Raw genomic sequence first — 8,090 nt, 5'->3', positions numbered from 1 at the left:
CCGTTGCACCGTTCCGTGGCCCCGCAAAAAAAATATAGCATGTCCTATTCTTGTCCGTTTTGCGGACAAGAATTATGTCTACAATGGGCCGCCCGTTCCGCAAATTGCGGAAGGCACACAGGCGGCTTATGTTTTTTGCGGATCCGCGGTTTGCATGTAGCCTTATTCTGACCTCACTGAGGGCAGCATAAAACAGTGATAGAAATGCTGATTTTAGCGGTGTGTCACTCATGAGCTTAATAGTAAGTGGTTGCTGAGAACCAGCATCATAGTCACTGCAGCCCAGGCCTAGAAAAGAGTCAAATCTACCTGAGAAGAGTCCTGGTTATTCCTAATCTCCTGCTCTCTCACCCATCTGCTGATGATTGTCAGTTCTTTCCTAGACAGAAAGGGAGAGAACTAGGTAGAAGCCTGTCAGTCATCAGCAGGTGGCAGGGAGAGCAGGAATTCATGAATAACTATGACTCTTCTCAGGTGGCCGTGACTCTTTTCCAGGCCCAGTCTGCAATGATTGTGATGTTGGTTCTCAGCAACCACTTACTTTTAAATGACAGACCGCTGAAATCAACTCACCTGTCTCTTCTTTATGCTGCTGTTAGTATGGGCAGCATAACGTTGATGACAGAGGGGGGGGGGAATGCTTCAGTTTTGTCCCCATTCATTGTCAATGGGGACAAAACTGAACAGAACAAAACGGAATGCTCCAGAATGCATTCGGTTCCATTTGGTTACATCCCCATCGCGGACAGAATAAGCGTTGCGGTATGGTGTGGAGCAAGACAGATTCATCATGCATGACTCGCAATTCTCTGACACAATAGAAAATGGATATGTCCCCCATTGACTTTCAATGGTGCTCATGACGGATCAGTCTTGGGTATTTTAAAGATAATACAACCGGATCCAATCATAATGGATGCAAATGGTTGTATTATCGGGACGGATGCGTTTTTGCTGATCCATGACGGATCCAGCAAAAATGCTGGTGTGAAAGTAGCCTAAGTTATAGTAGTGTTATAGTAGTTATAGTCAGTGTTATAGTAGTTATAGTCTTGCACATAGGAGGTACTATTATAGTAGTTCTATTCTTGTACATGGAGTGCAGTATTAGGCCTCATGCACACGACAGTTGTTTTTTGCGTCCGCTAAACAACGGATGCGGCATGTTCTTTTTTGGAGGATCCGTTTTTTTTCTCACAGATCCCTTGTAATAAATGCCTATCCTTGTCCGCAAATGTGAAAAAAGTAGGACATGCACTATTTTTTTTGCTGAAGGAAAACACGGACCACGGACGCGGAACACAAACGGATGAACTATCAGCATTTTTTTGCTGACCCATTGAAATGAATGGGTCCCCATCCTATCCGCAAAAAAAACAGAACGGAGGCCTTATAGTACATTTGTCTATGTAGGAGGCAGCATTATACTAGTTATATTGAAGTACATAGAGAGTGGTATTATAGTAGTTACCGGTATATTCTTTTGCATAGGAGGCAATATTATAGTAGTTATGCATTTGTACACAGAGCAGTATTATAGCAGTTATACATTGGAGGTATGATAGTAATTAGATTATTGTAAATAGGGGTTATATGAAAGGGTTACATTTTTGTACATAGGAGGCAGTATTTTAGTAGATATACTCTTGCAGATAGGAGCGGTATGTACTCAGTATTTGTGGGGTTAAGTGTGAGGCAGCACTCATAAAATGTCTTCTCTAAATAAATAGCTTCTGCAGAGAAAATGTGTAAGGCAGGCTCTCAGGAGCAGGGACTGGCAGTATTGATCGGCACCTTTTTGTAATTATTTACCCTGTTTACAATACTTTATAGCTGTACAGAGCTGCAGAAAACATCACAATTTAAGGATAACAACACAAGTATTAACTAGGTTACATCACTTGAAATATTTGGTATGGTTTGTGAGTTGCCACACTGCCACCTGCTGGAAACAGGAGCTTCACTCTTAGCAAAGTATGGCAACACTGCCATCTATTGGCAGTGTTCACACACTGCTCCTATTATCTGGTAGGATGACATTGATTGCAGACATGTGCATAGGACTATATGCAACAAAGACACTTGTAGATGTAAAGGTTTCTTGCTGTTCTCAACTCTGAAGACACGGAACGTGAAGTAGTGATCATCGGGGTGGACTCGGTCATCCTTTTCCCAGAGGAGAGGCCTGGGGAGCTGTTTGTAGCGGGTGCCAGCTATTTTTATGGCATGTTATAAACATCTATTTTTTCACGGCCCCTTATAATAATCTTTTTGGACTCAGAATAGGGCCGCCGGCACATAGCAACATACTCAATGCGCAGAATATACAAAGAGTTTATTATGATAATCAGATCTAAAAAGCTGAAAGCGACATATTGAATCGTAACAAACACTTGTGATCACCAAATGTTCCTGACAAAAAAAATGCTAATGAAATGGAGCCTCACGTGGCGTTCCAGAGTCTTTTTGAGAGGAGTACGAAAATTGTGCCTTTGTCCACAATAAGGAAGATCTCGAAGTGTAATGTGTCGTCAGCCCTCACCGTCATCAGGTGATGGGAACATCCATAGTGCAAATGCCTTGTGTACTGTCCCTTTAAACAACCCTTGGGTATGATGACAATCCTGCTGAATCGTACAGGACAAGGCCCATGTCATGCTCAGTTTGTGATAATACCGTACTTATCCCATACGGATACATCACATCATCAGGTCTCCTACTGTAGTCACATCCAGAGCTGCATTTAACATTTTACTGATTTCTTGTTTGCTCTTACCTCCTCTGATGTAGTGTGTATAACTGGCACTATATAACGCTAGACTGGATTCTGTGTGGCAGCCAGCAAATTTCTGTATGCAGCTTTGGCTGTGAACTGTGCAAAAGGCATGATTAAAAATAAGCAATGGAAGTTTGTGAAAAGTCACTCAACATCATAAGGAGATTATAACATAATAAAACTGTACTCGGACTTCTTGAGCAGTGCCACAGGGGTCTGATCCCTCTGTATGGCCCTTAGAATTGAAATTCACAGGCTTCACAGCCCGAAAGCATCCTCAAGGCTGACCTCTGGGACTCGGGCTGCAGTCTGTATAGGTCGCTATTCGGACACAGGGTTTCTACGACTTCCGGTACGTGTCATATCTGAAATCTTTGGACATTTTAGCTGAGGCAGTATCCAAACTTTACACCCCACAAACTGCAGAACTCTTCCAATGGACTGAGACTGTCACATGTGAAGAGGTCTACTGTGTGGTCCAGCCTATAGAGCGGTAATACCAGACCAGCAGCTGGGCCTGGAGAAACAATGTAGGGGCTCACAGTGCAGGTCCACGGGCTCAGACCCCCCCACCCACTGTTATGAAACACCCCTTTAATTCTGTCATGTGACCACATCTACTACAGCGATCTATGCAGAATGCACACTATAGCCATGAGCCATCCCTCATCAGACAAACCCCCCCTTTACTCATAATGCCCTATATACAATACGCATAACAATATACATAGGGAAATTCATATGTTACACGTCAGTAATGGAGAGCCGGAGAGTAGTATTTTCTTCACTGACATACGGACTCCTTGTGTCGGTGTGAAGAAACTGGGCAACAGACGGCTCAGTGCTGCGCCCCTGCACAGGGCCCTGACCGACCTGCTACTATCTACCACCCCTGTGTGGTTTACATATAGGATTAAAGTAGTGCTTCTCAATTATTTTCTGTCATGCCCCCCCCTAGGAAGAAGAAAACATTTCGCGCCCCCCGCGCGACTGTAAATAGTATCATTTGTCTATAAAATTGTTATAAGTACACCTCTGCATAACACTGTATCCTTATTAACGTATAAGAGAATAAAAAAAGAAAGAAATGTGGATCGGACACACACTTATGGGGGGATCTGTGGATGACGGACACTTATGGGGGGGGATCTGTGGATGACGGACACTTATGGTGGGATCTGTGGATGACTGACACTTATGGGGGGGATCTGTGACTGGCACTGTTATATATGAGCCCTCCACAGACCCTCCACCCCATAACAGTGCCATCCACAGTGCCCCCCCCAGCCCATAACAGTGCCATCCACAGACCCCCACCCCTTAACTGTGCCATCCACAGATTCCGTGTGCCCGCCGCCGTTTAAAGTTATTAAACATGCCCCCCTCACTCCTAATAGTACCGTATATCCGAATTTCTTCTGTATAATGCCAGCAGGCCGGCGCGTCCCTCAGTGACGTCACTTGTCTGCACCGCCTGCTTCATTCATAAAGCAGGCGGCGCAGGCACGTGACATCACTGAGGGACGCGCCGGCCGCCCGGCCTGCCTGCCGGCATTATACAGAAGAAATTCGGATATACGGTACTATTAGGAGTGAGGGGGGCATGTTTAATAACTTTTAATTCAATAATACATTTTATATTAGTATACCGGAGCGAGCGGTGGGGCGGGGCTATAGTACAGTGACCGCACCGCCCCACCGCTATTGCCGGCCCCCAGCTCCTCCTCCCAGTCCCTCCCCCGGCCCCCGCTCCGTACATCGCGTCCAGCGGCTGCGCCGGCCTCTGATCAGACGGGAGATGAGCGCTTCCACAATGGAAGCGCTCATCTCCCTGCCGCATATTACACTGCGAGCTGTCAGCCGCCCGGCAGCCCTGTTGCTATGGCGCCCTGTGCGGCCGCACAGCCCGCACACCAAAAAGGCCGGCCCTTAACGAGCCCCCCTTTACGGAGCCTGGCGCGCCCCACTATTTGAGAAGCACTGGATTAAATTTTTTTTTCTTTTTTTTTAGGGCTCATACACACGACCGTGGGTTTTGGTTCACATTCGATCCGCATTTTTTTGTGGATTGGATGTGGGCCTATTCATTTCAATGGGACCACAAAAGATGTGAAGTGCTCTGCAGTCCTCTTATGTGGACAAGAATAGACCGTCCTAGCAGAGGGCAGCAGCTCATCAAGCACCCACATCTCCCAGGATGCACTGCAATTAGCTCTTGTTAAAGGGGTTGTCCCATGAAGACAACTTATTCTCCATCCACTGTCTGATTGGCGAGAGTCTGACCGCTGGGCCCTTGCTGATCACAAGAATGGGGGCCCAAGCTTCCTGTCTGAAAGAAGCAGCAGACATGTGTCCGCAGCAACTTTCAAATGGGGATGTACGGGCCACCGTTCTCATGATTGGCGGGGGGCCCCAGCAGACCCCCCCTCCCCCTTCCTGTGGATAAGTTGCCCCAGAGACACATATGTTATGTGATGCCCCCACAATTTCCTAGTCCGCTGTCTAGAGAGAGATATAATTATGTAGATCTATGAATTTAGAAGTAGGGAAGAATTTACGGTGTCTGGACCACTTCCCTATGAGATCACTATGCTGAGGGGAAAGGAGCATGGAAGCTACTGAGCATGTCAGTCCATCACTGAACGCAGGAGGGCGCTACCAGAGAGGAAAATGTAATGTACATAAGAAACCTTACAAAATTGTGTTTGTTATGTATATTGCAATATGGCACGGCTGGAAAGAGCCATTGTAGTCCGCTATCGCTGCGAGTCCCATATGGAGGGGCAGTGCACATGCCCCACCTATCGCTCATTTCAGGTCGCACAGGTCAGACCTCCCACCGGTCTAACCCTGCTGATAGTGGGTTAATGTGTTAGGCTGGGTTCACTTCACGCTTTTATCTTGTGTTTAACATATACAAAAAAAAAATAACGGATGCCTCAGACAGACGCCGTACTGTGGCATCCATCATCATAGACTACTATTGTAAAAATAAAAGTCTGCATCCATCCGTTAATGTATTATTATTTTTTTATACCTTAAACATATGACAAAATCGTGATGTGAACCCCGCCTCCCACTAGAATACCCCTTTAACCATCTGAAGGAAACACTATAAAGAGACACACGTATTAGGCTTACTTCACACTTGCGTTGATAATTCCGGTATTGAGATCCGGCAGAGGATCTCAATACCGGAAGTAAACAGATCTGTTTTGATTACACATCAGGATGTGTCCGTTCCGTTTGGGTGCGGTTGTGTGAAGTCAAAGTGGGAAAAAACGGATCTGTCACAAAATACATTGAAATTCAATAGGTGACATATCCGTTTTTTTGGGCTCCATAACAAACAGATCCGTCACCATTGACTTACATTGTTTTCAGTGCCGGATCCGTTTTTTTTTTTTTTCTGTTATGACTGGCTACTGCAATCATTCATCCCAATACAGAGTCCCTGTTCCTGGGCAGCGGATCCGTTTACACAGGACAATCTGCTGCCCAGAAATGACGACTGAATTTGCTGCATAAATGATGAATGCACCTGAAGAACCAGCGCTTTGCTTGTTCATTGGTGGAATCTTTACATGTGACAATTATTGGGAACCAAAATACGTAAGAGGGTTTGCTCCCAATAATCTGCCTGATAATAGTCCCCTCTAAAGGGACCTCGACTCTTGGAAAACCCCTTTAATCCACCTAACAAGCTGAGTCATTGTGTAAATGCATTACTTATTCTGTACTGATCTATGTTGCTTTATGTATTATACTCCAGAGCTGCATTCACTATTCTGCTGGTGGAGTCTCTGTGTACATATATTACTTATCCTGTACGGATCTGAGTTGAATCATATATTATACTCCTGAGCTGCACATGGTATTCTGCTGGTGGAGTCACTGTGTACATTATATTATTTATCCTGAGTTACATCCTATATAATACTCCAGAGCTGCACTTGGTATTCTGCTGGTGGAGTCACTGTGTACATTATATTACTTATCCTGTACTGATCCTGAGTTACATCCTGTATAATACTGCAGAGCTGCACTCACTATTATGCTGGTGGAGTCACTATGTACATTACTTACTTATTCTGTACTGATCCTGAGTTGCAGCCTGTATTATACTCCAGAGCTGCACTCACTATTCTACTGGTAGAATCATTGTGTACTTACATTACATTACTTATCCTGTACTGATCCAGAGTTACATCATGTATTATACTCCAGTGCTGTACTCACTATTCGGCTGGTGGCATCACTGTGTACATACATTACATTACTTAGGGTACTTTCACACTAGCGTTAAAGTTTTCCGGTATTGACTTCCGTCCTAGGGGCTCAATACCGGAAAAAAACGCTTCAGTTTTGTCCTAATGCATTCTGAATGGAAAGCAATCCGTTCAGGATGTCTTCAGTTCAGTCAATTTTACAGTATTTGGTCAGAGAAAATACCGCAGCATGTACTGATCCAGAGATACAGCCTGTATTGTACTCTCAGAGCTGTTATGCAAGCCTCAGAGCTGAAATCTCCCAACGTTACTTGCTGGTTCAGCGTTTGTATATAAGGTGCTGTGGTGATTTGCATTGTGGAAAGTGCCATCTTTACAGTCATCTGATTTATGAAAAACTAATAGTCCCCCAGCACTACATGAGCTCAGGTAGGGATTTCTCCTTTCAAATAAAATAACTTTTTTCTGCTGCAGACTTCCAAGGGTGGGTTTACATATGGTGGATTCGGTTACCATTTCAGATCTTCGCACAGCAAATCCAGTACCAGCAAAGTAGAGAAGACTTTTAAAAAAAGAGGGTAAAATGCAAATAAAAAAACTGCATGTAAGGCTAGTTCACATCTGCGGCACAGCTCTCCAGATCCAGAATGCCCGCTGGCCCCATTGGCTAAAATGAGGTCCGGCTGAGATCCGGGCGCTACCCGGCAAATAAGCCGGGACTAGGCCGCTGCACACAAAGTTTTTTGTGTAAACGTATGTCCGAAGCATACGTTTACACACTGCTGATTGAAATCAGAATCACAGGTCAATTTATGCCGTGGAGGTTTACACAGTGTGTGGGTGACATTTCTTATAATCTCCTCCACTCTGCTGCTACTGTGCAGAACTGTGGATTTGCCGCACAAAAATCTGCAAAAGGAAATCCACGAGTATCTGCCACATGTAAACACGCAATATAGGATTAAACTCAGTACAAGTAACTAATGTAACGTATGTACACAGTGACCACCAGCAGAATAGTGAGTGCAGCTCTGGAGTATAATACAGGATGTAACTCAGTACAGGATAAGTAATGTATGTACAGA

This window comes from Bufo bufo, chromosome 1 (genome assembly GCF_905171765.1).
Source record: "Bufo bufo chromosome 1, aBufBuf1.1, whole genome shotgun sequence".
NCBI lineage: Eukaryota > Metazoa > Chordata > Amphibia > Anura > Bufonidae > Bufo > Bufo bufo.
Note: the sequence above shows the minus strand (reverse complement) of the source record.